Source organism: Schistocerca cancellata, unplaced genomic scaffold, assembly GCF_023864275.1.
Source record: "Schistocerca cancellata isolate TAMUIC-IGC-003103 unplaced genomic scaffold, iqSchCanc2.1 HiC_scaffold_1109, whole genome shotgun sequence".
Classification (NCBI taxonomy): Eukaryota; Metazoa; Arthropoda; class Insecta; order Orthoptera; family Acrididae; genus Schistocerca; species Schistocerca cancellata.
In genome coordinates this window covers 274,020-297,700 of record NW_026047108.1, presented here as the reverse complement: position 1 = coordinate 297,700, position 23,681 = coordinate 274,020, and the positions used below count along the sequence as shown (strand labels likewise).

The window sequence follows — 23,681 nt, the reverse complement described above, 5'->3', positions numbered from 1 at the left end:
TTCGGGTACTTTGTTCTTACAGAGTAGTGAATCGGAGCCCTTCAGCTCGAAACGCACCGCATGAGCGACCATTATTTGCATTTAGTTAGCACAGCTGCTGCGTTCCTACACATCTCACACTATATCGATGTACAACTAAAATTCCAAAACAACACATTTATTTCATTTCAGAGTCACTTTCAGCTTCAAATACCGTTCCTCTGATATTCATACGAAGCTAGGCATCGTCGTAACCCGTTACGTTCATTACGCAAGGCTCACGAGAGGGGCGCATGTTGGATCCGCGTAGACACAAAATTTTGCGCCGCCCAGCGTGGGGCTCGAACCCACGGCCCTGAGATTAAGAGTCTCATGTACTACCGACTGAGCTAGCCGGGCTGCACGCAACGCGTTACGAGCCATACAATACTGATTTGACCTGCGACCATCTATTGAAGATTCTTTTGACTACAACTTATTTCCTGCTGCCACAAATCAGCTACAATCCTATTCAATGAAAAATTGTCTCCGAAAGGCATCAAATCTGCTTGAAATGATACGTGGCTATCAGCACCATTATTCAACACACATGCTCGACAGTGCGCAGACGCCTGTGGCGTAGCCCTTGGCTCCTGAATCAGATGCAGTAGTTCCAACAAAAACTCTCCTGAACGGCACTGTGCCGAAAACTTCGCTACAGATCACCCTTGTCTTGCTTGTGCTTCTGGTAGACGCCGGTTTTGCAGCCAGGAAGCGGACAGCAGCAACTTCCAACTAGTTTTAGAGTACTCAAACAACACAGTAAAACAGCATGCATCTTTTGCAGAACAGGAAAAACTCGACTGTGACAGGATTCGAACCTGCAATCTTCGGATCCGAAGTCCGACGCCTTATCCATTAGGCCACACGGTCACTGGTGCAGTATACTTCTCCACACACACTTCATTTTCGCCATTTGTACACTTGGCAGAATGAATTTCCCATCTTTGACGCAGTTCTCCATCTCAAATTTCAGTACTAAAAGTACGACGCTACTTCTTGCTGTGTCCCATCGCAAGTTACATTCAAGCCCTTATGACGCTGATCAAACAAGAGGTGGCAAATCAGCTTCAATCGCTTAGTGCCATCTCAGTCGCTTGCAGAAGGTACCTCACCCTATGTGATACAATGGCGAGTTGTCGCTATTACCAAAGCGGCGGCGGCGGCGCCGACGACGACGACGACGACGACGACGACGACAATCGCGAGGGTCTTTATCAGGGGTAGAAAATACATCACAAGAACTAAGTATTTCACGTCGGCATTCTCCGCAGACTGCCAAAAGCTGCAGATTCTGGTGCCCACTTTAATAGCACCATTCACACTATTCATTTGCGAGAGCATTTCTTAAATACCGCACCCATTCATAATTTTTTTTATCCCTGACCGCTTTTTTCGAAAGGGCCACGGTGGGAGGGGCTGTTACAAAATTCATTTGCCTCCTGTGAGGATCGAACTCACGACCTCTGGTTTACTAGACCAGCGCTCTGCCACTGAGCTAAGGAGGCGCCTCCTAGCGCCCTTTTCGGGTACTTTGTTCTTACAGAGTAGTGAATCGGAGCCCTTCAGCTCGAAACGCACCGCATGAGCGACCATTATTTGCATTTAGTTAGCACAGCTGCTGCGTTCCTACACATCTCACACTATATCGATGTACAACTAAAATTCCAAAACAACACATTTATTTCATTTCAGAGTCACTTTCAGCTTCAAATACCGTTCCTCTGATATTCATACGAAGCTAGGCATCGTCGTAACCCGTTACGTTCATTACGCAAGGCTCACGAGAGGGGCGCATGTTGGATCCGCGTAGACACAAAATTTTGCGCCGCCCAGCGTGGGGCTCGAACCCACGGCCCTGAGATTAAGAGTCTCATGTACTACCGACTGAGCTAGCCGGGCTGCACGCAACGCGTTACGAGCCATACAATACTGATTTGACCTGCGACCATCTATTGAAGATTCTTTTGACTACAACTTATTTCCTGCTGCCACAAATCAGCTACAATCCTATTCAATGAAAAATTGTCTCCGAAAGGCATCAAATCTGCTTGAAATGATACGTGGCTATCAGCACCATTATTCAACACACATGCTCGACAGTGCGCAGACGCCTGTGGCGTAGCCCTTGGGTCCTGAATCAGATGCAGTAGTTCCAACAAAAACTCTCCTGAACGGCACTGTGCCGAAAACTTCGCTACAGATCACCCTTGTCTTGCTTGTGCTTCTGGTAGACGCCGGTTTTGCAGCCAGGAAGCGGACAGCAGCAACTTCCAACTAGTTTTAGAGTACTCAAACAACACAGTAAAACAGCATGCATCTTTTGCAGAACAGGAAAAACTCGACTGTGACAGGATTCGAACCTGCAATCTTCGGATCCGAAGTCCGACGCCTTATCCATTAGGCCACACGGTCACTGGTGCAGTATACTTCTCCACACACACTTCATTTTCGCCATTTGTACACTTGGCAGAATGAATTTCCCATCTTTGACGCAGTTCTCCATCTCAAATTTCAGTACTAAAAGTACGACGCTACTTCTTGCTGTGTCCCATCGCAAGTTACATTCAAGCCCTTATGACGCTGATCAAACAAGAGGTGGCAAATCAGCTTCAATCGCTTAGTGCCATCTCAGTCGCTTGCAGAAGGTACCTCACCCTATGTGATACAATGGCGAGTTGTCGCTATTACCAAAGCGGCGGCGGCGGCGCCGCCGCCGACGACGACGACGACGACGACGACGACGACGACAATCGCGAGGGTCTTTATCAGGGGTAGAAAATACATCACAAGAACTAAGTATTTCACGTCGGCATTCTCCGCAGACTGCCAAAAGCTGCAGATTCTGGTGCCCACTTTAATAGCACCATTCACACTATTCATTTGCGAGAGCATTTCTTAAATACCGCACCCATTCATAATTTTTTTTATCCCTGACCGCTTTTTTCGAAAGGGCCACGGTGGGAGGGGCTGTTACAAAATTCATTTGCCTCCTGTGAGGATCGAACTCACGACCTCTGGTTTACTAGACCAGCGCTCTGCCACTGAGCTAAGGAGGCGCCTCCTAGCGCCCTTTTCGGGTACTTTGTTCTTACAGAGTAGTGAATCGGAGCCCTTCAGCTCGAAACGCACCGCATGAGCGACCATTATTTGCATTTAGTTAGCACAGCTGCTGCGTTCCTACACATCTCACACTATATCGATGTACAACTAAAATTCCAAAACAACACATTTATTTCATTTCAGAGTCACTTTCAGCTTCAAATACCGTTCCTCTGATATTCATACGAAGCTAGGCATCGTCGTAACCCGTTACGTTCATTACGCAAGGCTCACGAGAGGGGCGCATGTTGGATCCGCGTAGACACAAAATTTTGCGCCGCCCAGCGTGGGGCTCGAACCCACGGCCCTGAGATTAAGAGTCTCATGTACTACCGACTGAGCTAGCCGGGCTGCACGCAACGCGTTACGAGCCATACAATACTGATTTGACCTGCGACCATCTATTGAAGATTCTTTTGACTACAACTTATTTCCTGCTGCCACAAATCAGCTACAATCCTATTCAATGAAAAATTGTCTCCGAAAGGCATCAAATCTGCTTGAAATGATACGTGGCTATCAGCACCATTATTCAACACACATGCTCGACAGTGCGCAGACGCCTGTGGCGTAGCCCTTGGGTCCTGAATCAGATGCAGTAGTTCCAACAAAAACTCTCCTGAACGGCACTGTGCCGAAAACTTCGCTACAGATCACCCTTGTCTTGCTTGTGCTTCTGGTAGACGCCGGTTTTGCAGCCAGGAAGCGGACAGCAGCAACTTCCAACTAGTTTTAGAGTACTCAAACAACACAGTAAAACAGCATGCATCTTTTGCAGAACAGGAAAAACTCGACCGTGACAGGATTCGAACCTGCAATCTTCGGATCCGAAGTCCGACGCCTTATCCATTAGGCCACACGGTCACTGGTGCAGTATACTTCTCCACACACACTTCATTTTCGCCATTTGTACACTTGGCAGAATGAATTTCCCATCTTTGACGCAGTTCTCCATCTCAAATTTCAGTACTAAAAGTACGACGCTACTTCTTGCTGTGTCCCATCGCAAGTTACATTCAAGCCCTTATGACGCTGATCAAACAAGAGGTGGCAAATCAGCTTCAATCGCTTAGTGCCATCTCAGTCGCTTGCAGAAGGTACCTCACCCTATGTGATACAATGGCGAGTTGTCGCTATTACCAAAGCGGCGGCGGCGGCGCCGACGACGACGACGACGACGACGACAATCGCGAGGGTCTTTATCAGGGGTAGAAAATACATCACAAGAACTAAGTATTTCACGTCGGCATTCTCCGCAGACTGCCAAAAGCTGCAGATTCTGGTGCCCACTTTAATAGCACCATTCACACTATTCATTTGCGAGAGCATTTCTTAAATACCGCACCCATTCATAATTTTTTTTATCCCTGACCGCTTTTTTCGAAAGGGCCACGGTGGGAGGGGCTGTTACAAAATTCATTTGCCTCCTGTGAGGATCGAACTCACGACCTCTGGTTTACTAGACCAGCGCTCTGCCACTGAGCTAAGGAGGCGCCTCCTAGCGCCCTTTTCGGGTACTTTGTTCTTACAGAGTAGTGAATCGGAGCCCTTCAGCTCGAAACGCACCGCATGAGCGACCATTATTTGCATTTAGTTAGCACAGCTGCTGCGTTCCTACACATCTCACACTATATCGATGTACAACTAAAATTCCAAAACAACACATTTATTTCATTTCAGAGTCACTTTCAGCTTCAAATACCGTTCCTCTGATATTCATACGAAGCTAGGCATCGTCGTAACCCGTTACGTTCATTACGCAAGGCTCACGAGAGGGGCGCATGTTGGATCCGCGTAGACACAAAATTTTGCGCCGCCCAGCGTGGGGCTCGAACCCACGGCCCTGAGATTAAGAGTCTCATGTACTACCGACTGAGCTAGCCGGGCTGCACGCAACGCGTTACGAGCCATACAATACTGATTTGACCTGCGACCATCTATTGAAGATTCTTTTGACTACAACTTATTTCCTGCTGCCACAAATCAGCTACAATCCTATTCAATGAAAAATTGTCTCCGAAAGGCATCAAATCTGCTTGAAATGATACGTGGCTATCAGCACCATTATTCAACACACATGCTCGACAGTGCGCAGACGCCTGTGGCGTAGCCCTTGGCTCCTGAATCAGATGCAGTAGTTCCAACAAAAACTCTCCTGAACGGCACTGTGCCGAAAACTTCGCTACAGATCACCCTTGTCTTGCTTGTGCTTCTGGTAGACGCCGGTTTTGCAGCCAGGAAGCGGACAGCAGCAACTTCCAACTAGTTTTAGAGTACTCAAACAACACAGTAAAACAGCATGCATCTTTTGCAGAACAGGAAAAACTCGACTGTGACAGGATTCGAACCTGCAATCTTCGGATCCGAAGTCCGACGCCTTATCCATTAGGCCACACGGTCACTGGTGCAGTATACTTCTCCACACACACTTCATTTTCGCCATTTGTACACTTGGCAGAATGAATTTCCCATCTTTGACGCAGTTCTCCATCTCAAATTTCAGTACTAAAAGTACGACGCTACTTCTTGCTGTGTCCCATCGCAAGTTACATTCAAGCCCTTATGACGCTGATCAAACAAGAGGTGGCAAATCAGCTTCAATCGCTTAGTGCCATCTCAGTCGCTTGCAGAAGGTACCTCACCCTATGTGATACAATGGCGAGTTGTCGCTATTACCAAAGCGGCGGCGGCGGCGCCGACGACGACGACGACGACGACGACGACGACAATCGCGAGGGTCTTTATCAGGGGTAGAAAATACATCACAAGAACTAAGTATTTCACGTCGGCATTCTCCGCAGACTGCCAAAAGCTGCAGATTCTGGTGCCCACTTTAATAGCACCATTCACACTATTCATTTGCGAGAGCATTTCTTAAATACCGCACCCATTCATAATTTTTTTTATCCCTGACCGCTTTTTTCGAAAGGGCCACGGTGGGAGGGGCTGTTACAAAATTCATTTGCCTCCTGTGAGGATCGAACTCACGACCTCTGGTTTACTAGACCAGCGCTCTGCCACTGAGCTAAGGAGGCGCCTCCTAGCGCCCTTTTCGGGTACTTTGTTCTTACAGAGTAGTGAATCGGAGCCCTTCAGCTCGAAACGCACCGCATGAGCGACCATTATTTGCATTTAGTTAGCACAGCTGCTGCGTTCCTACACATCTCACACTATATCGATGTACAACTAAAATTCCAAAACAACACATTTATTTCATTTCAGAGTCACTTTCAGCTTCAAATACCGTTCCTCTGATATTCATACGAAGCTAGGCATCGTCGTAACCCGTTACGTTCATTACGCAAGGCTCACGAGAGGGGCGCATGTTGGATCCGCGTAGACACAAAATTTTGCGCCGCCCAGCGTGGGGCTCGAACCCACGGCCCTGAGATTAAGAGTCTCATGTACTACCGACTGAGCTAGCCGGGCTGCACGCAACGCGTTACGAGCCATACAATACTGATTTGACCTGCGACCATCTATTGAAGATTCTTTTGACTACAACTTATTTCCTGCTGCCACAAATCAGCTACAATCCTATTCAATGAAAAATTGTCTCCGAAAGGCATCAAATCTGCTTGAAATGATACGTGGCTATCAGCACCATTATTCAACACACATGCTCGACAGTGCGCAGACGCCTGTGGCGTAGCCCTTGGGTCCTGAATCAGATGCAGTAGTTCCAACAAAAACTCTCCTGAACGGCACTGTGCCGAAAACTTCGCTACAGATCACCCTTGTCTTGCTTGTGCTTCTGGTAGACGCCGGTTTTGCAGCCAGGAAGCGGACAGCAGCAACTTCCAACTAGTTTTAGAGTACTCAAACAACACAGTAAAACAGCATGCATCTTTTGCAGAACAGGAAAAACTCGACCGTGACAGGATTCGAACCTGCAATCTTCGGATCCGAAGTCCGACGCCTTATCCATTAGGCCACACGGTCACTGGTGCAGTATACTTCTCCACACACACTTCATTTTCGCCATTTGTACACTTGGCAGAATGAATTTCCCATCTTTGACGCAGTTCTCCATCTCAAATTTCAGTACTAAAAGTACGACGCTACTTCTTGCTGTGTCCCATCGCAAGTTACATTCAAGCCCTTATGACGCTGATCAAACAAGAGGTGGCAAATCAGCTTCAATCGCTTAGTGCCATCTCAGTCGCTTGCAGAAGGTACCTCACCCTATGTGATACAATGGCGAGTTGTCGCTATTACCAAAGCGGCGGCGGCGGCGCCGACGACGACGACGACGACGACGACAATCGCGAGGGTCTTTATCAGGGGTAGAAAATACATCACAAGAACTAAGTATTTCACGTCGGCATTCTCCGCAGACTGCCAAAAGCTGCAGATTCTGGTGCCCACTTTAATAGCACCATTCACACTATTCATTTGCGAGAGCATTTCTTAAATACCGCACCCATTCATAATATTTTTTATCCCTGACCGCTTTTTTCGAAAGGGCCACGGTGGGAGGGGCTGTTACAAAATTCATTTGCCTCCTGTGAGGATCGAACTCACGACCTCTGGTTTACTAGACCAGCGCTCTGCCACTGAGCTAAGGAGGCGCCTCCTAGCGACCTTTTCGGGTACTTTGTTCTTACAGAGTAGTGAATCGGAGCCCTTCAGCTCGAAACGCACCGCATGAGCGACCATTATTTGCATTTAGTTAGCACAGCTGCTGCGTTCCTACACATCTCACACTATATCGATGTACAACTAAAATTCCAAAACAACACATTTATTTCATTTCAGAGTCACTTTCAGCTTCAAATACCGTTCCTCTGATATTCATACGAAGCTAGGCATCGTCGTAACCCGTTACGTTCATTACGCAAGGCTCACGAGAGGGGCGCATGTTGGATCCGCGTAGACACAAAATTTTGCGCCGCCCAGCGTGGGGCTCGAACCCACGGCCCTGAGATTAAGAGTCTCATGTACTACCGACTGAGCTAGCCGGGCTGCACGCAACGCGTTACGAGCCATACAATACTGATTTGACCTGCGACCATCTATTGAAGATTCTTTTGACTACAACTTATTTCCTGCTGCCACAAATCAGCTACAATCCTATTCAATGAAAAATTGTCTCCGAAAGGCATCAAATCTGCTTGAAATGATACGTGGCTATCAGCACCATTATTCAACACACATGCTCGACAGTGCGCAGACGCCTGTGGCGTAGCCCTTGGCTCCTGAATCAGATGCAGTAGTTCCAACAAAAACTCTCCTGAACGGCACTGTGCCGAAAACTTCGCTACAGATCACCCTTGTCTTGCTTGTGCTTCTGGTAGACGCCGGTTTTGCAGCCAGGAAGCGGACAGCAGCAACTTCCAACTAGTTTTAGAGTACTCAAACAACACAGTAAAACAGCATGCATCTTTTGCAGAACAGGAAAAACTCGACTGTGACAGGATTCGAACCTGCAATCTTCGGATCCGAAGTCCGACGCCTTATCCATTAGGCCACACGGTCACTGGTGCAGTATACTTCTCCACACACACTTCATTTTCGCCATTTGTACACTTGGCAGAATGAATTTCCCATCTTTGACGCAGTTCTCCATCTCAAATTTCAGTACTAAAAGTACGACGCTACTTCTTGCTGTGTCCCATCGCAAGTTACATTCAAGCCCTTATGACGCTGATCAAACAAGAGGTGGCAAATCAGCTTCAATCGCTTAGTGCCATCTCAGTCGCTTGCAGAAGGTACCTCACCCTATGTGATACAATGGCGAGTTGTCGCTATTACCAAAGCGGCGGCGGCGGCGCCGACGACGACGACGACGACGACGACGACGACAATCGCGAGGGTCTTTATCAGGGGTAGAAAATACATCACAAGAACTAAGTATTTCACGTCGGCATTCTCCGCAGACTGCCAAAAGCTGCAGATTCTGGTGCCCACTTTAATAGCACCATTCACACTATTCATTTGCGAGAGCATTTCTTAAATACCGCACCCATTCATAATTTTTTTTATCCCTGACCGCTTTTTTCGAAAGGGCCACGGTGGGAGGGGCTGTTACAAAATTCATTTGCCTCCTGTGAGGATCGAACTCACGACCTCTGGTTTACTAGACCAGCGCTCTGCCACTGAGCTAAGGAGGCGCCTCCTAGCGCCCTTTTCGGGTACTTTGTTCTTACAGAGTAGTGAATCGGAGCCCTTCAGCTCGAAACGCACCGCATGAGCGACCATTATTTGCATTTAGTTAGCACAGCTGCTGCGTTCCTACACATCTCACACTATATCGATGTACAACTAAAATTCCAAAACAACACATTTATTTCATTTCAGAGTCACTTTCAGCTTCAAATACCGTTCCTCTGATATTCATACGAAGCTAGGCATCGTCGTAACCCGTTACGTTCATTACGCAAGGCTCACGAGAGGGGCGCATGTTGGATCCGCGTAGACACAAAATTTTGCGCCGCCCAGCGTGGGGCTCGAACCCACGGCCCTGAGATTAAGAGTCTCATGTACTACCGACTGAGCTAGCCGGGCTGCACGCAACGCGTTACGAGCCATACAATACTGATTTGACCTGCGACCATCTATTGAAGATTCTTTTGACTACAACTTATTTCCTGCTGCCACAAATCAGCTACAATCCTATTCAATGAAAAATTGTCTCCGAAAGGCATCAAATCTGCTTGAAATGATACGTGGCTATCAGCACCATTATTCAACACACATGCTCGACAGTGCGCAGACGCCTGTGGCGTAGCCCTTGGCTCCTGAATCAGATGCAGTAGTTCCAACAAAAACTCTCCTGAACGGCACTGTGCCGAAAACTTCGCTACAGATCACCCTTGTCTTGCTTGTGCTTCTGGTAGACGCCGGTTTTGCAGCCAGGAAGCGGACAGCAGCAACTTCCAACTAGTTTTAGAGTACTCAAACAACACAGTAAAACAGCATGCATCTTTTGCAGAACAGGAAAAACTCGACTGTGACAGGATTCGAACCTGCAATCTTCGGATCCGAAGTCCGACGCCTTATCCATTAGGCCACACGGTCACTGGTGCAGTATACTTCTCCACACACACTTCATTTTCGCCATTTGTACACTTGGCAGAATGAATTTCCCATCTTTGACGCAGTTCTCCATCTCAAATTTCAGTACTAAAAGTACGACGCTACTTCTTGCTGTGTCCCATCGCAAGTTACATTCAAGCCCTTATGACGCTGATCAAACAAGAGGTGGCAAATCAGCTTCAATCGCTTAGTGCCATCTCAGTCGCTTGCAGAAGGTACCTCACCCTATGTGATACAATGGCGAGTTGTCGCTATTACCAAAGCGGCGGCGGCGGCGCCGACGACGACGACGACGACGACGACGACAATCGCGAGGGTCTTTATCAGGGGTAGAAAATACATCACAAGAACTAAGTATTTCACGTCGGCATTCTCCGCAGACTGCCAAAAGCTGCAGATTCTGGTGCCCACTTTAATAGCACCATTCACACTATTCATTTGCGAGAGCATTTCTTAAATACCGCACCCATTCATAATTTTTTTTATCCCTGACCGCTTTTTTCGAAAGGGCCACGGTGGGAGGGGCTGTTACAAAATTCATTTGCCTCCTGTGAGGATCGAACTCACGACCTCTGGTTTACTAGACCAGCGCTCTGCCACTGAGCTAAGGAGGCGCCTCCTAGCGCCCTTTTCGGGTACTTTGTTCTTACAGAGTAGTGAATCGGAGCCCTTCAGCTCGAAACGCACCGCATGAGCGACCATTATTTGCATTTAGTTAGCACAGCTGCTGCGTTCCTACACATCTCACACTATATCGATGTACAACTAAAATTCCAAAACAACACATTTATTTCATTTCAGAGTCACTTTCAGCTTCAAATACCGTTCCTCTGATATTCATACGAAGCTAGGCATCGTCGTAACCCGTTACGTTCATTACGCAAGGCTCACGAGAGGGGCGCATGTTGGATCCGCGTAGACACAAAATTTTGCGCCGCCCAGCGTGGGGCTCGAACCCACGGCCCTGAGATTAAGAGTCTCATGTACTACCGACTGAGCTAGCCGGGCTGCACGCAACGCGTTACGAGCCATACAATACTGATTTGACCTGCGACCATCTATTGAAGATTCTTTTGACTACAACTTATTTCCTGCTGCCACAAATCAGCTACAATCCTATTCAATGAAAAATTGTCTCCGAAAGGCATCAAATCTGCTTGAAATGATACGTGGCTATCAGCACCATTATTCAACACACATGCTCGACAGTGCGCAGACGCCTGTGGCGTAGCCCTTGGCTCCTGAATCAGATGCAGTAGTTCCAACAAAAACTCTCCTGAACGGCACTGTGCCGAAAACTTCGCTACAGATCACCCTTGTCTTGCTTGTGCTTCTGGTAGACGCCGGTTTTGCAGCCAGGAAGCGGACAGCAGCAACTTCCAACTAGTTTTAGAGTACTCAAACAACACAGTAAAACAGCATGCATCTTTTGCAGAACAGGAAAAACTCGACCGTGACAGGATTCGAACCTGCAATCTTCGGATCCGAAGTCCGACGCCTTATCCATTAGGCCACACGGTCACTGGTGCAGTATACTTCTCCACACACACTTGATTTTCGCCATTTGTACACTTGGCAGAATGAATTTCCCATCTTTGACGCAGTTCTCCATCTCAAATTTCAGTACTAAAAGTACGACGCTACTTCTTGCTGTGTCCCATCGCAAGTTACATTCAAGCCCTTATGACGCTGATCAAACAAGAGGTGGCAAATCAGCTTCAATCGCTTAGTGCCATCTCAGTCGCTTGCAGAAGGTACCTCACCCTATGTGATACAATGGCGAGTTGTCGCTATTACCAAAGCGGCGGCGGCGGCGCCGACGACGACGACGACGACGACGACAATCGCGAGGGTCTTTATCAGGGGTAGAAAATACATCACAAGAACTAAGTATTTCACGTCGGCATTCTCCGCAGACTGCCAAAAGCTGCAGATTCTGGTGCCCACTTTAATAGCACCATTCACACTATTCATTTGCGAGAGCATTTCTTAAATACCGCACCCATTCATAATTTTTTTTATCCCTGACCGCTTTTTTCGAAAGGGCCACGGTGGGAGGGGCTGTTACAAAATTCATTTGCCTCCTGTGAGGATCGAACTCACGACCTCTGGTTTACTAGACCAGCGCTCTGCCACTGAGCTAAGGAGGCGCCTCCTAGCGCCCTTTTCGGGTACTTTGTTCTTACAGAGTAGTGAATCGGAGCCCTTCAGCTCGAAACGCACCGCATGAGCGACCATTATTTGCATTTAGTTAGCACAGCTGCTGCGTTCCTACACATCTCACACTATATCGATGTACAACTAAAATTCCAAAACAACACATTTATTTCATTTCAGAGTCACTTTCAGCTTCAAATACCGTTCCTCTGATATTCATACGAAGCTAGGCATCGTCGTAACCCGTTACGTTCATTACGCAAGGCTCACGAGAGGGGCGCATGTTGGATCCGCGTAGACACAAAATTTTGCGCCGCCCAGCGTGGGGCTCGAACCCACGGCCCTGAGATTAAGAGTCTCATGTACTACCGACTGAGCTAGCCGGGCTGCACGCAACGCGTTACGAGCCATACAATACTGATTTGACCTGCGACCATCTATTGAAGATTCTTTTGACTACAACTTATTTCCTGCTGCCACAAATCAGCTACAATCCTATTCAATGAAAAATTGTCTCCGAAAGGCATCAAATCTGCTTGAAATGATACGTGGCTATCAGCACCATTATTCAACACACATGCTCGACAGTGCGCAGACGCCTGTGGCGTAGCCCTTGGCTCCTGAATCAGATGCAGTAGTTCCAACAAAAACTCTCCTGAACGGCACTGTGCCGAAAACTTCGCTACAGATCACCCTTGTCTTGCTTGTGCTTCTGGTAGACGCCGGTTTTGCAGCCAGGAAGCGGACAGCAGCAACTTCCAACTAGTTTTAGAGTACTCAAACAACACAGTAAAACAGCATGCATCTTTTGCAGAACAGGAAAAACTCGACCGTGACAGGATTCGAACCTGCAATCTTCGGATCCGAAGTCCGACGCCTTATCCATTAGGCCACACGGTCACTGGTGCAGTATACTTCTCCACACACACTTCATTTTCGCCATTTGTACACTTGGCAGAATGAATTTCCCATCTTTGACGCAGTTCTCCATCTCAAATTTCAGTACTAAAAGTACGACGCTACTTCTTGCTGTGTCCCATCGCAAGTTACATTCAAGCCCTTATGACGCTGATCAAACAAGAGGTGGCAAATCAGCTTCAATCGCTTAGTGCCATCTCAGTCGCTTGCAGAAGGTACCTCACCCTATGTGATACAATGGCGAGTTGTCGCTATTACCAAAGCGGCGGCGGCGGCGCCGACGACGACGACGACGACGACGACGACGACGACAATCGCGAGGGTCTTTATCAGGGGTAGAAAATACATCACAAGAACTAAGTATTTCACGTCGGCATTCTCCGCAGACTGCCAAAAGCTGCAGATTCTGGTGCCCACTTTAATAGCACCATTCACACTATTCATTTGCGAGAGCATTTCTTAAATACCGCACCCATTCATAATTTTTTTTATCCCTGACCGCTTTTTTCGAAAGGGCCACGGTGGGAGGGGCTGTTACAAAATTCATTTGCCTCCTGTGAGGATCGAACTCACGACCTCTGGTTTACTAGACCAGCGCTCTGCCACTGAGCTAAGGAGGCGCCTCCTAGCGCCCTTTTCGGGTACTTTGTTCTTACAGAGTAGTGAATCGGAGCCCTTCAGCTCGAAACGCACCGCATGAGCGACCATTATTTGCATTTAGTTAGCACAGCTGCTGCGTTCCTACACATCTCACACTATATCGATGTACAACTAAAATTCCAAAACAACACATTTATTTCATTTCAGAGTCACTTTCAGCTTCAAATACCGTTCCTCTGATATTCATACGAAGCTAGGCATCGTCGTAACCCGTTACGTTCATTACGCAAGGCTCACGAGAGGGGCGCATGTTGGATCCGCGTAGACACAAAATTTTGCGCCGCCCAGCGTGGGGCTCGAACCCACGGCCCTGAGATTAAGAGTCTCATGCTCTACCGACTGAGCTAGCCGGGCTGCACGCAACGCGTTACGAGCCATACAATACCGATTTGACCTGCGACCATCTATTGAAGATTCTTTTGACTACAGCTTATTTCCTGCTGCCACAAATCAGCTACAATCCTATTCAATGAAAAATTGTCTCCGAAAGGCATCAAATCTGCTTGAAATGATACGTGGCTATCAGCACCATTATTCAACACACATGCTCGACAGTGCGCAGACGCCTGTGGCGTAGCCCTTGGCTCCTGAATCAGATGCAGTAGTTCCAACAAAAACTCTCCTGAACGGCACTGTGCCGAAAACTTCGCTACAGATCACCCTTGTCTTGCTTGTGCTTCTGGTAGACGCCGGTTTTGCAGCCAGGAAGCGGACAGCAGCAACTTCCAACTAGTTTTAGAGTACTCAAACAACACAGTAAAACAGCATGCATCTTTTGCAGAACAGGAAAAACTCGACCGTGACAGGATTCGAACCTGCAATCTTCGGATCCGAAGTCCGACGCCTTATCCATTAGGCCACACGGTCACTGGTGCAGTATACTTCTCCACACACACTTCATTTTCGCCATTTGTACACTTGGCAGAATGAATTTCCCATCTTTGACGCAGTTCTCCATCTCAAATTTCAGTACTAAAAGTACGACGCTACTTCTTGCTGTGTCCCATCGCAAGTTACATTCAAGCCCTTATGACGCTGATCAAACAAGAGGTGGCAAATCAGCTTCAATCGCTTAGTGCCATCTCAGTCGCTTGCAGAAGGTACCTCACCCTATGTGATACAATGGCGAGTTGTCGCTATTACCAAAGCGGCGGCGGCGGCGCCGACGACGACGACGACGACGACGACGACAATCGCGAGGGTCTTTATCAGGGGTAGAAAATACATCACAAGAACTAAGTATTTCACGTCGGCATTCTCCGCAGACTGCCAAAAGCTGCAGATTCTGGTGCCCACTTTAATAGCACCATTCACACTATTCATTTGCGAGAGCATTTCTTAAATACCGCACCCATTCATAATTTTTTTTATCCCTGACCGCTTTTTTCGAAAGGGCCACGGTGGGAGGGGCTGTTACAAAATTCATTTGCCTCCTGTGAGGATCGAACTCACGACCTCTGGTTTACTAGACCAGCGCTCTGCCACTGAGCTAAGGAGGCGCCTCCTAGCGCCCTTTTCGGGTACTTTGTTCTTACAGAGTAGTGAATCGGAGCCCTTCAGCTCGAAACGCACCGCATGAGCGACCATTATTTGCATTTAGTTAGCACAGCTGCTGCGTTCCTACACATCTCACACTATATCGATGTACAACTAAAATTCCAAAACAACACATTTATTTCATTTCAGAGTCACTTTCAGCTTCAAATACCGTTCCTCTGATATTCATACGAAGCTAGGCATCGTCGTAACCCGTTACGTTCATTACGCAAGGCTCACGAGAGGGGCGCATGTTGGATCCGCGTAGACACAAAATTTTGCGCCGCCCAGCGTGGGGCTCGAACCCACGGCCCTGAGATTAAGAGTCTCATGTACTACCGACTGAGCTAGCCGGGCTGCACGCAACGCGTTACGAGCCATACAATACTGATTTGACCTGCGACCATCTATTGAAGATTCTTTTGACTACAACTTATTTCCTGCTGCCACAAATCAGCTACAATCCTATTCAATGAAAAATTGTCTCCGAAAGGCATCAAATCTGCTTGAAATGATACGTGGCTATCAGCACCATTATTCAACACACATGCTCGACAGTGCGCAGACGCCTGTGGCGTAGCCCTTGGCTCCTGAATCAGATGCAGTAGTTCCAACAAAAACTCTCCTGAACGGCACTGTGCCGAAAACTTCGCTACAGATCACCCTTGTCTTGCTTGTGCTTCTGGTAGACGCCGGTTTTGCAGCCAGGAAGCGGACAGCAGCAACTTCCAACTAGTTTTAGAGTACTCAAACAACACAGTAAAACAGCATGCATCTTTTGCAGAACAGGAAAAACTCGACCGTGACAGGATTCGAACCTGCAATCTTCGGATCCGAAGTCCGACGCCTTATCCATTAGGCCACACGGTCACTGGTGCAGTATACTTCTCCACACACACTTCATTTTCGCCATTTGTACACTTGGCAGAATGAATTTCCCATCTTTGACGCAGTTCTCCATCTCAAATTTCAGTACTAAAAGTACGACGCTACTTCTTGCTGTGTCCCATCGCAAGTTACATTCAAGCCCTTATGACGCTGATCAAACAAGAGGTGGCAAATCAGCTTCAATCGCTTAGTGCCATCTCAGTCGCTTGCAGAAGGTACCTCACCCTATGTGATACAATGGCGAGTTGTCGCTATTACCAAAGCGGCGGCGGCGGCGCCGACGACGACGACGACGACGACGACGACAATCGCGAGGGTCTTTATCAGGGGTAGAAAATACATCACAAGAACTAAGTATTTCACGTCGGCATTCTCCGCAGACTGCCAAAAGCTGCAGATTCTGGTGCCCACTTTAATAGCACCATTCACACTATTCATTTGCGAGAGCATTTCTTAAATACCGCACCCATTCATAATTTTTTTTATCCCTGACCGCTTTTTTCGAAAGGGCCACGGTGGGAGGGGCTGTTACAAAATTCATTTGCCTCCTGTGAGGATCGAACTCACGACCTCTGGTTTACTAGACCAGCGCTCTGCCACTGAGCTAAGGAGGCGCCTCCTAGCGCCCTTTTCGGGTACTTTGTTCTTACAGAGTAGTGAATCGGAGCCCTTCAGCTCGAAACGCACCGCATGAGCGACCATTATTTGCATTTAGTTAGCACAGCTGCTGCGTTCCTACACATCTCACACTATATCGATGTACAACTAAAATTCCAAAACAACACATTTATTTCATTTCAGAGTCACTTTCAGCTTCAAATACCGTTCCTCTGATATTCATACGAAGCTAGGCATCGTCGTAACCCGTTACGTTCATTACGCAAGGCTCACGAGAGGGGCGCATGTTGGATCCGCGTAGACACAAAATTTTGCGCCGCCCAGCGTGGGGCTCGAACCCACGGCCCTGAGATTAAGAGTCTCATGTACTACCGACTGAGCTAGCCGGGCTGCACGCAACGCGTTACGAGCCATACAATACTGATTTGACCTGCGACCATCTATTGAAGATTCTTTTGACTACAACTTATTTCCTGCTGCCACAAATCAGCTACAATCCTATTCAATGAAAAATTGTCTCCGAAAGGCATCAAATCTGCTTGAAATGATACGTGGCTATCAGCACCATTATTCAACACACATGCTCGACAGTGCGCAGACGCCTGTGGCGTAGCCCTTGGCTCCTGAATCAGATGCAGTAGTTCCAACAAAAACTCTCCTGAACGGCACTGTGCCGAAAACTTCGCTACAGATCACCCTTGTCTTGCTTGTGCTTCTGGTAGACGCCGGTTTTGCAGCCAGGAAGCGGACAGCAGCAACTTCCAACTAGTTTTAGAGTACTCAAACAACACAGTAAAACAGCATGCATCTTTTGCAGAACAGGAAAAACTCGACCGTGACAGGATTCGAACCTGCAATCTTCGGATCCGAAGTCCGACGCCTTATCCATTAGGCCACACGGTCACTGGTGCAGTATACTTCCCCACACACACTTCATTTTCGCCATTTGTACACTTGGCAGAATGAATTTCCCATCTTTGACGCAGTTCTCCATCTCAAATTTCAGTACTAAAAGTACGACGCTACTTCTTGCTGTGTCCCATCGCAAGTTACATTCAAGCCCTTATGACGCTGATCAAACAAGAGGTGGCAAATCAGCTTCAATCGCTTAGTGCCATCTCAGTCGCTTGCAGAAGGTACCTCACCCTATGTGATACAATGGCGAGTTGTCGCTATTACCAAAGCGGCGGCGGCGGCGCCGACGACGACGACGACGACGACGACGACAATCGCGAGGGTCTTTATCAGGGGTAGAAAATACATCACAAGAACTAAGTATTTCACGTCGGCATTCTCCGCAGACTGCCAAAAGCTGCAGATTCTGGTGCCCACTTTAATAGCACCATTCACACTATTCATTTGCGAGAGCATTTCTTAAATACCGCACCCATTCATAATTTTTTTTATCCCTGACCGCTTTTTTCGAAAGGGCCACGGTGGGAGGGGCTGTTACAAAATTCGTTTGCCTCCTGTGAGGATCGAACTCACGACCTGTGGTTTACTAGACCAGCGCTCTGCCACTGAGCTAAGAAGGCGCCTCCTAGCGCCCTTTTCGGGTACTTTGTTCTTACAGAGTAGTGAATCGGAGCCCTTCAGCTCGAAACGCACCGCATGAGCGACCATTATTTGCATTTAGTTAGCACAGCTGCTGCTTTCCTACACATCTCACACTATATCGATGTACAACTAAAATTCCAAAACAACACATTTATTTCATTTCAGAGTCACTTTCAGCTTCAAATACCGTTCCTCTGATATTCATACGAAGCTAGGCATCGTCGTAACCCGTTACGTTCATTACGCAAGGCTCACGAGAGGGGCGCATGTTGGATCCGCGTAGACACAAAATTTTGCGCCGCCCAGCGTGGGGCTCGAACCCACGGCCCTGAGATTAAGAGTCTCATGTACTACCGACTGAGCTAGCCGGGCTGCACGCAACGCGTTACGAGCCATACAATACTGATTTGACCTGCGACCATCTATTGAAGATTCTTTTGACTACAACTTATTTCCTGCTGCCACAAATCAGCTACAATCCTATTCAATGAAAAATTGTCTCCGAAAGGCATCAAATCTGCTTGAAATGATACGTGGCTATCAGCACCATTATTCAACACACATGCTCGACAGTGCGCAGACGCCTGTGGCGTAGCCCTTGGCTCCTGAATCAGATGCAGTAGTTCCAACAAAAACTCTCCTGAACGGCACTGTGCCGAAAACTTCGCTACAGATCACCCTTGTCTTGCTTGTGCTTCTGGTAGACGCCGGTTTTGCAGCCAGGAAGCGGACAGCAGCAACTTCCAACTAGTTTTAGAGTACTCAAACAACACAGTAAAACAGCATGCATCTTTTGCAGAACAGGAAAAACTCGACCGTGACAGGATTCGAACCCGCAATCTTCGGATCCGAAGTCCGACGCCTTATCCATTAGGCCACACGGTCACTGGTGCAGTATACTTCTCCACACACACTTGATTTTCGCCATTTGTACACTTGGCAGAATGAATTTCCCATCTTTGACGCAGTTCTCCATCTCAAATTTCAGTACTAAAAGTACGACGCTACTTCTTGCTGTGTCCCATCGCAAGTTACATTCAAGCCCTTATGACGCTGATCAAACAAGAGGTGGCAAATCAGCTTCAATCGCTTAGTGCCATCTCAGTCGCTTGCAGAAGGTACCTCACCCTATGTGATACAATGGCGAGTTGTCGCTATTACCAAAGCGGCGGCGGCGGCGCCGACGACGACGACGACGACGACGACGACAATCGCGAGGGTCTTTATCAGGGGTAGAAAATACATCACAAGAACTAAGTATTTCACGTCGGCATTCTCCGCAGACTGCCAAAAGCTGCAGATTCTGGTGCCCACTTTAATAGCACCATTCACACTATTCATTTGCGAGAGCATTTCTTAAATACCGCACCCATTCATAATTTTTTTTATCCCTGACCGCTTTTTTCGAAAGGGCCACGGTGGGAGGGGCTGTTACAAAATTCATTTGCCTCCTGTGAGGATCGAACTCACGACCTCTGGTTTACTAGACCAGCGCTCTGCCACTGAGCTAAGGAGGCGCCTCCTAGCGCCCTTTTCGGGTACTTTGTTCTTACAGAGTAGTGAATCGGAGCCCTTCAGCTCGAAACGCACCGCATGAGCGACCATTATTTGCATTTAGTTAGCACAGCTGCTGCGTTCCTACACATCTCACACTATATCGATGTACAACTAAAATTCCAAAACAACACATTTATTTCATTTCAGAGTCACTTTCAGCTTCAAATACCGTTCCTCTGATATTCATACGAAGCTAGGCATCGTCGTAACCCGTTACGTTCATTACGCAAGGCTCACGAGAGGGGCGCATGTTGGATCCGCGTAGACACAAAATTTTGCGCCGCCCAGCGTGGGGCTCGAACCCACGGCCCTGAGATTAAGAGTCTCATGTACTACCGACTGAGCTAGCCGGGCTGCACGCAACGCGTTACGAGCCATACAATACTGATTTGACCTGCGACCATCTATTGAAGATTCTTTTGACTACAACTTATTTCCTGCTGCCACAAATCAGCTACAATCCTATTCAATGAAAAATTGTCTCCGAAAGGCATCAGATCTGCTTGAAATGATACGTGGCTATCAGCACCATTATTCAACACACATGCTCGACAGTGCGCAGACGCCTGTGGCGTAGCCCTTGGCTCCTGAATCAGATGCAGTAGTTCCAACAAAAACTCTCCTGAACGGCACTGTGCCGAAAACTTCGCTACAGATCACCCTTGTCTTGCTTGTGCTTCTGGTAGACGCCGGTTTTGCAGCCAGGAAGCGGACAGCAGCAACTTCCAACTAGTTTTAGAGTACTCAAACAACACAGTAAAACAGCATGCATCTTTTGCAGAACAGGAAAAACTAGACCGTGACAGGATTCGAACCTGCAATCTTCGGATCCGAAGTCCGACGCCTTATCCATTAGGCCACACGGTCACTGGTGCAGTATACTTCTCCACACACACTTCATTTTCGCCATTTGTACACTTGGCAGAATGAATTTCCCATCTTTGACGCAGTTCTCCATCTCAAATTTCAGTACTAAAAGTACGACGCTACTTCTTGCTGTGTCCCATCGCAAGTTACATTCAAGCCCTTATGACGCTGATCAAACAAGAGGTGGCAAATCAGCTTCAATCGCTTAGTGCCATCTCAGTCGCTTGCAGAAGGTACCTCACCCTATGTGATACAATGGCGAGTTGTCGCTATTACCAAAGCGGCGGCGGCGGCGCCGACGACGACGACGACGACGACGACAATCGCGAGGGTCTTTATCAGGGGTAGAAAATACATCACAAGAACTAAGTATTTCACGTCGGCATTCTCCGCAGACTGCCAAAAGCTGCAGATTCTGGTGCCCACTTTAATAGCACCATTCACACTATTCATTTGCGAGAGCATTTCTTAAATACCGCACCCATTCATAATTTTTTTTATCCCTGACCGCTTGTTTCGAAAGGGCCACGGTGGGAGGGGCTGTTACAAAATTCTTTTGCCTCCTGTGAGGATCGAACTCACGACCTCTGGTTTACTAGACCAGCGCTCTGCCACTGAGCTAAGGAGGCGCCTCCTAGCGCCCTATTCGGGTACTTTGTTCTTACAGAGTAGTGAATCGGAGCCCTTCAGCTCGAAACGCACCGCATGAGCGACCATTATTTGCATTTAGTTAGCACAGCTGCTGCTTTCCTACACATCTCACACTATATCGATGTACAACTAAAATTCCAAAACAACACATTTATTTCATTTCAGAGTCACTTTCAGCTTCAAATACCGTTCCTCTGATATTCATACGAAGCTAGGCATCGTCGTAACCCGTTACGTTCATTACGCAAGGCTCACGAGAGGGGCGCATGTTGGATCCGCGTAGACACAAAATTTTGCGCCGCCCAGCGTGGGGCTCGAACCCACGGCCCTGAGATTAAGAGTCTCATGTACTACCGACTGAGCTAGCCGGGCTGCACGCAACGCGTTACGAGCCATACAATACTGATTTGACCTGCGACCATCTATTGAAGATTCTTTTGACTACAACTTATTTCCTGCTGCCACAAATCAGCTACAATCCTATTCAATGAAAAATTGTCTCCGAAAGGCATCAAATCTGCTTGAAATGATACGTGGCTATCAGCACCATTATTCAACACACATGCTCGACAGTGCGCAGACGCCTGTGGCGTAGCCCTTGGGTCCTGAATCAGATGCAGTAGTTCCAACAAAAACTCTCCTGAACGGCACTGTGCCGAAAACTTCGCTACAGATCACCCTTGTCTTGCTTGTGCTTCTGGTAGACGCCGGTTTTGCAGCCAGGAAGCGGACAGCAGCAACTTCCAACTAGTTTTAGAGTACTCAAACAACACAGTAAAACAGCATGCATCTTTTGCAGAACAGGAAAAACTCGACCGTGACAGGATTCGAACCTGCAATCTTCGGATCCGAAGTCCGACGCCTTATCCATTAGGCCACACGGTCACTGGTGCAGTATACTTCTCCACACACACTTCATTTTCGCCATTTGTACACTTGGCAGAATGAATTTCCCATCTTTGACGCAGTTCTCCATCTCAAATTTCAGTACTAAAAGTACGACGCTACTTCTTGCTGTGTCCCATCGCAAGTTACATTCAAGCCCTTATGACGCTGATCAAACAAGAGGTGGCAAATCAGCTTCAATCGCTTAGTGCCATCTCAGTCGCTTGCAGAAGGTACCTCACCCTATGTGATACAATGGCGAGTTGTCGCTATTACCAAAGCGGCGGCGGCGGCGCCGACGACGACGACGACGACGACGACAATCGCGAGGGTCTTTATCAGGGGTAGAAAATACATCACAAGAACTAAGTATTTCACGTCGGCATTCTCCGCAGACTGCCAAAAGCTGCAGATTCTGGTGCCCACTTTAATAGCACCATTCACACTATTCATTTGCGAGAGCATTTCTTAAATACCGCACCCATTCATAATTTTTTTTATCCCTGACCGCTTTTTTCGAAAGGGCCACGGTGGGAGGGGCTGTTACAAAATTCATTTGCCTCCTGTGAGGATCGAACTCACGACCTCTGGTTTACTAGACCAGCGCTCTGCCACTGAGCTAAGGAGGCGCCTCCTAGCGCCCTTTTCGGGTACTTTGTTCTTACAGAGTAGTGAATCGGAGCCCTTCAGCTCGAAACGCACCGCATGAGCGACCATTATTTGCATTTAGTTAGCACAGCTGCTGCGTTCCTACACATCTCACACTATATCGATGTACAACTAAAATTCCAAAACAACACATTTATTTCATTTCAGAGTCACTTTCAGCTTCAAATACCGTTCCTCTGATATTCATACGAAGCTAGGCATCGTCGTAACCCGTTACGTTCATTACGCAAGGCTCACGAGAGGGGCGCATGTTGGATCCGCGTAGACACAAAATTTTGCGCCGCCCAGCGTGGGGCTCGAACCCACGGCCCTGAGATTAAGAGTCTCATGTACTACCGACTGAGCTAGCCGGGCTGCACGCAACGCGTTACGAGCCATACAATACTGATTTGACCTGCGACCATCTATTGAAGATTCTTTTGACTACAACTTATTTCCTGCTGCCACAAATCAGCTACAATCCTATTCAATGAAAAATTGTCTCCGAAAGGCATCAGATCTGCTTGAAATGATACGTGGCTATCAGCACCATTATTCAACACACATGCTCGACAGTGCGC

The 23,681-nt window shown here is 47.8% G+C and overlaps 46 non-coding genes across 46 annotated transcripts; all 46 read right to left on the bottom strand.

Moving 5' to 3' along the window:
- Nucleotides 1-305: 305 nt before the first annotated feature.
- On the bottom strand, nucleotides 306-378 carry Trnak-cuu (transfer RNA lysine (anticodon CUU)). Its single transcript has one exon. It is a non-coding gene; the product is annotated as a tRNA-Lys (tRNA).
- A 440-nt stretch (nucleotides 379-818) lies between these two features.
- Trnar-ucg (transfer RNA arginine (anticodon UCG)) lies at nucleotides 819-891 on the bottom strand. The gene has a single exon. It is a non-coding gene; the product is annotated as a tRNA-Arg (tRNA).
- A 563-nt stretch (nucleotides 892-1,454) lies between these two features.
- Nucleotides 1,455-1,526, bottom strand: Trnat-agu (transfer RNA threonine (anticodon AGU)). Its single transcript has one exon. It is a non-coding gene; the product is annotated as a tRNA-Thr (tRNA).
- A 321-nt stretch (nucleotides 1,527-1,847) lies between these two features.
- On the bottom strand, nucleotides 1,848-1,920 carry Trnak-cuu (transfer RNA lysine (anticodon CUU)). The gene has a single exon. It is a non-coding gene; the product is annotated as a tRNA-Lys (tRNA).
- A 440-nt stretch (nucleotides 1,921-2,360) lies between these two features.
- Nucleotides 2,361-2,433, bottom strand: Trnar-ucg (transfer RNA arginine (anticodon UCG)). Its single transcript has one exon. It is a non-coding gene; the product is annotated as a tRNA-Arg (tRNA).
- Nucleotides 2,434-3,005: 572 nt separating this feature from the next.
- Nucleotides 3,006-3,077, bottom strand: Trnat-agu (transfer RNA threonine (anticodon AGU)). Its single transcript has one exon. It is a non-coding gene; the product is annotated as a tRNA-Thr (tRNA).
- Nucleotides 3,078-3,398: 321 nt separating this feature from the next.
- On the bottom strand, nucleotides 3,399-3,471 carry Trnak-cuu (transfer RNA lysine (anticodon CUU)). Its single transcript has one exon. It is a non-coding gene; the product is annotated as a tRNA-Lys (tRNA).
- A 440-nt stretch (nucleotides 3,472-3,911) lies between these two features.
- Nucleotides 3,912-3,984, bottom strand: Trnar-ucg (transfer RNA arginine (anticodon UCG)). The gene has a single exon. It is a non-coding gene; the product is annotated as a tRNA-Arg (tRNA).
- A 557-nt stretch (nucleotides 3,985-4,541) lies between these two features.
- Nucleotides 4,542-4,613, bottom strand: Trnat-agu (transfer RNA threonine (anticodon AGU)). The gene has a single exon. It is a non-coding gene; the product is annotated as a tRNA-Thr (tRNA).
- Nucleotides 4,614-4,934: 321 nt separating this feature from the next.
- Nucleotides 4,935-5,007, bottom strand: Trnak-cuu (transfer RNA lysine (anticodon CUU)). The gene has a single exon. It is a non-coding gene; the product is annotated as a tRNA-Lys (tRNA).
- A 440-nt stretch (nucleotides 5,008-5,447) lies between these two features.
- Trnar-ucg (transfer RNA arginine (anticodon UCG)) lies at nucleotides 5,448-5,520 on the bottom strand. The gene has a single exon. It is a non-coding gene; the product is annotated as a tRNA-Arg (tRNA).
- A 563-nt stretch (nucleotides 5,521-6,083) lies between these two features.
- On the bottom strand, nucleotides 6,084-6,155 carry Trnat-agu (transfer RNA threonine (anticodon AGU)). The gene has a single exon. It is a non-coding gene; the product is annotated as a tRNA-Thr (tRNA).
- Nucleotides 6,156-6,476: 321 nt separating this feature from the next.
- On the bottom strand, nucleotides 6,477-6,549 carry Trnak-cuu (transfer RNA lysine (anticodon CUU)). The gene has a single exon. It is a non-coding gene; the product is annotated as a tRNA-Lys (tRNA).
- Nucleotides 6,550-6,989: 440 nt separating this feature from the next.
- Trnar-ucg (transfer RNA arginine (anticodon UCG)) lies at nucleotides 6,990-7,062 on the bottom strand. Its single transcript has one exon. It is a non-coding gene; the product is annotated as a tRNA-Arg (tRNA).
- Nucleotides 7,063-7,619: 557 nt separating this feature from the next.
- Nucleotides 7,620-7,691, bottom strand: Trnat-agu (transfer RNA threonine (anticodon AGU)). Its single transcript has one exon. It is a non-coding gene; the product is annotated as a tRNA-Thr (tRNA).
- A 321-nt stretch (nucleotides 7,692-8,012) lies between these two features.
- Trnak-cuu (transfer RNA lysine (anticodon CUU)) lies at nucleotides 8,013-8,085 on the bottom strand. Its single transcript has one exon. It is a non-coding gene; the product is annotated as a tRNA-Lys (tRNA).
- A 440-nt stretch (nucleotides 8,086-8,525) lies between these two features.
- Trnar-ucg (transfer RNA arginine (anticodon UCG)) lies at nucleotides 8,526-8,598 on the bottom strand. Its single transcript has one exon. It is a non-coding gene; the product is annotated as a tRNA-Arg (tRNA).
- A 563-nt stretch (nucleotides 8,599-9,161) lies between these two features.
- On the bottom strand, nucleotides 9,162-9,233 carry Trnat-agu (transfer RNA threonine (anticodon AGU)). The gene has a single exon. It is a non-coding gene; the product is annotated as a tRNA-Thr (tRNA).
- Nucleotides 9,234-9,554: 321 nt separating this feature from the next.
- Nucleotides 9,555-9,627, bottom strand: Trnak-cuu (transfer RNA lysine (anticodon CUU)). The gene has a single exon. It is a non-coding gene; the product is annotated as a tRNA-Lys (tRNA).
- A 440-nt stretch (nucleotides 9,628-10,067) lies between these two features.
- Trnar-ucg (transfer RNA arginine (anticodon UCG)) lies at nucleotides 10,068-10,140 on the bottom strand. Its single transcript has one exon. It is a non-coding gene; the product is annotated as a tRNA-Arg (tRNA).
- Nucleotides 10,141-10,700: 560 nt separating this feature from the next.
- Nucleotides 10,701-10,772, bottom strand: Trnat-agu (transfer RNA threonine (anticodon AGU)). The gene has a single exon. It is a non-coding gene; the product is annotated as a tRNA-Thr (tRNA).
- Nucleotides 10,773-11,093: 321 nt separating this feature from the next.
- On the bottom strand, nucleotides 11,094-11,166 carry Trnak-cuu (transfer RNA lysine (anticodon CUU)). Its single transcript has one exon. It is a non-coding gene; the product is annotated as a tRNA-Lys (tRNA).
- A 440-nt stretch (nucleotides 11,167-11,606) lies between these two features.
- Nucleotides 11,607-11,679, bottom strand: Trnar-ucg (transfer RNA arginine (anticodon UCG)). The gene has a single exon. It is a non-coding gene; the product is annotated as a tRNA-Arg (tRNA).
- A 557-nt stretch (nucleotides 11,680-12,236) lies between these two features.
- Trnat-agu (transfer RNA threonine (anticodon AGU)) lies at nucleotides 12,237-12,308 on the bottom strand. The gene has a single exon. It is a non-coding gene; the product is annotated as a tRNA-Thr (tRNA).
- A 321-nt stretch (nucleotides 12,309-12,629) lies between these two features.
- Trnak-cuu (transfer RNA lysine (anticodon CUU)) lies at nucleotides 12,630-12,702 on the bottom strand. Its single transcript has one exon. It is a non-coding gene; the product is annotated as a tRNA-Lys (tRNA).
- Nucleotides 12,703-13,142: 440 nt separating this feature from the next.
- On the bottom strand, nucleotides 13,143-13,215 carry Trnar-ucg (transfer RNA arginine (anticodon UCG)). Its single transcript has one exon. It is a non-coding gene; the product is annotated as a tRNA-Arg (tRNA).
- Nucleotides 13,216-13,781: 566 nt separating this feature from the next.
- Nucleotides 13,782-13,853, bottom strand: Trnat-agu (transfer RNA threonine (anticodon AGU)). Its single transcript has one exon. It is a non-coding gene; the product is annotated as a tRNA-Thr (tRNA).
- A 321-nt stretch (nucleotides 13,854-14,174) lies between these two features.
- Nucleotides 14,175-14,247, bottom strand: Trnak-cuu (transfer RNA lysine (anticodon CUU)). The gene has a single exon. It is a non-coding gene; the product is annotated as a tRNA-Lys (tRNA).
- A 440-nt stretch (nucleotides 14,248-14,687) lies between these two features.
- Nucleotides 14,688-14,760, bottom strand: Trnar-ucg (transfer RNA arginine (anticodon UCG)). Its single transcript has one exon. It is a non-coding gene; the product is annotated as a tRNA-Arg (tRNA).
- Nucleotides 14,761-15,320: 560 nt separating this feature from the next.
- On the bottom strand, nucleotides 15,321-15,392 carry Trnat-agu (transfer RNA threonine (anticodon AGU)). The gene has a single exon. It is a non-coding gene; the product is annotated as a tRNA-Thr (tRNA).
- Nucleotides 15,393-15,713: 321 nt separating this feature from the next.
- Nucleotides 15,714-15,786, bottom strand: Trnak-cuu (transfer RNA lysine (anticodon CUU)). Its single transcript has one exon. It is a non-coding gene; the product is annotated as a tRNA-Lys (tRNA).
- Nucleotides 15,787-16,226: 440 nt separating this feature from the next.
- On the bottom strand, nucleotides 16,227-16,299 carry Trnar-ucg (transfer RNA arginine (anticodon UCG)). The gene has a single exon. It is a non-coding gene; the product is annotated as a tRNA-Arg (tRNA).
- A 560-nt stretch (nucleotides 16,300-16,859) lies between these two features.
- Nucleotides 16,860-16,931, bottom strand: Trnat-agu (transfer RNA threonine (anticodon AGU)). Its single transcript has one exon. It is a non-coding gene; the product is annotated as a tRNA-Thr (tRNA).
- A 321-nt stretch (nucleotides 16,932-17,252) lies between these two features.
- Nucleotides 17,253-17,325, bottom strand: Trnak-cuu (transfer RNA lysine (anticodon CUU)). Its single transcript has one exon. It is a non-coding gene; the product is annotated as a tRNA-Lys (tRNA).
- A 440-nt stretch (nucleotides 17,326-17,765) lies between these two features.
- Trnar-ucg (transfer RNA arginine (anticodon UCG)) lies at nucleotides 17,766-17,838 on the bottom strand. Its single transcript has one exon. It is a non-coding gene; the product is annotated as a tRNA-Arg (tRNA).
- A 560-nt stretch (nucleotides 17,839-18,398) lies between these two features.
- Nucleotides 18,399-18,470, bottom strand: Trnat-agu (transfer RNA threonine (anticodon AGU)). The gene has a single exon. It is a non-coding gene; the product is annotated as a tRNA-Thr (tRNA).
- A 321-nt stretch (nucleotides 18,471-18,791) lies between these two features.
- Nucleotides 18,792-18,864, bottom strand: Trnak-cuu (transfer RNA lysine (anticodon CUU)). Its single transcript has one exon. It is a non-coding gene; the product is annotated as a tRNA-Lys (tRNA).
- A 440-nt stretch (nucleotides 18,865-19,304) lies between these two features.
- Trnar-ucg (transfer RNA arginine (anticodon UCG)) lies at nucleotides 19,305-19,377 on the bottom strand. The gene has a single exon. It is a non-coding gene; the product is annotated as a tRNA-Arg (tRNA).
- Nucleotides 19,378-19,937: 560 nt separating this feature from the next.
- Nucleotides 19,938-20,009, bottom strand: Trnat-agu (transfer RNA threonine (anticodon AGU)). The gene has a single exon. It is a non-coding gene; the product is annotated as a tRNA-Thr (tRNA).
- A 321-nt stretch (nucleotides 20,010-20,330) lies between these two features.
- On the bottom strand, nucleotides 20,331-20,403 carry Trnak-cuu (transfer RNA lysine (anticodon CUU)). The gene has a single exon. It is a non-coding gene; the product is annotated as a tRNA-Lys (tRNA).
- A 440-nt stretch (nucleotides 20,404-20,843) lies between these two features.
- On the bottom strand, nucleotides 20,844-20,916 carry Trnar-ucg (transfer RNA arginine (anticodon UCG)). Its single transcript has one exon. It is a non-coding gene; the product is annotated as a tRNA-Arg (tRNA).
- A 557-nt stretch (nucleotides 20,917-21,473) lies between these two features.
- Trnat-agu (transfer RNA threonine (anticodon AGU)) lies at nucleotides 21,474-21,545 on the bottom strand. Its single transcript has one exon. It is a non-coding gene; the product is annotated as a tRNA-Thr (tRNA).
- A 321-nt stretch (nucleotides 21,546-21,866) lies between these two features.
- Trnak-cuu (transfer RNA lysine (anticodon CUU)) lies at nucleotides 21,867-21,939 on the bottom strand. The gene has a single exon. It is a non-coding gene; the product is annotated as a tRNA-Lys (tRNA).
- Nucleotides 21,940-22,379: 440 nt separating this feature from the next.
- Nucleotides 22,380-22,452, bottom strand: Trnar-ucg (transfer RNA arginine (anticodon UCG)). The gene has a single exon. It is a non-coding gene; the product is annotated as a tRNA-Arg (tRNA).
- A 557-nt stretch (nucleotides 22,453-23,009) lies between these two features.
- On the bottom strand, nucleotides 23,010-23,081 carry Trnat-agu (transfer RNA threonine (anticodon AGU)). The gene has a single exon. It is a non-coding gene; the product is annotated as a tRNA-Thr (tRNA).
- A 321-nt stretch (nucleotides 23,082-23,402) lies between these two features.
- Trnak-cuu (transfer RNA lysine (anticodon CUU)) lies at nucleotides 23,403-23,475 on the bottom strand. Its single transcript has one exon. It is a non-coding gene; the product is annotated as a tRNA-Lys (tRNA).
- Nucleotides 23,476-23,681: the final 206 nt, after the last annotated feature.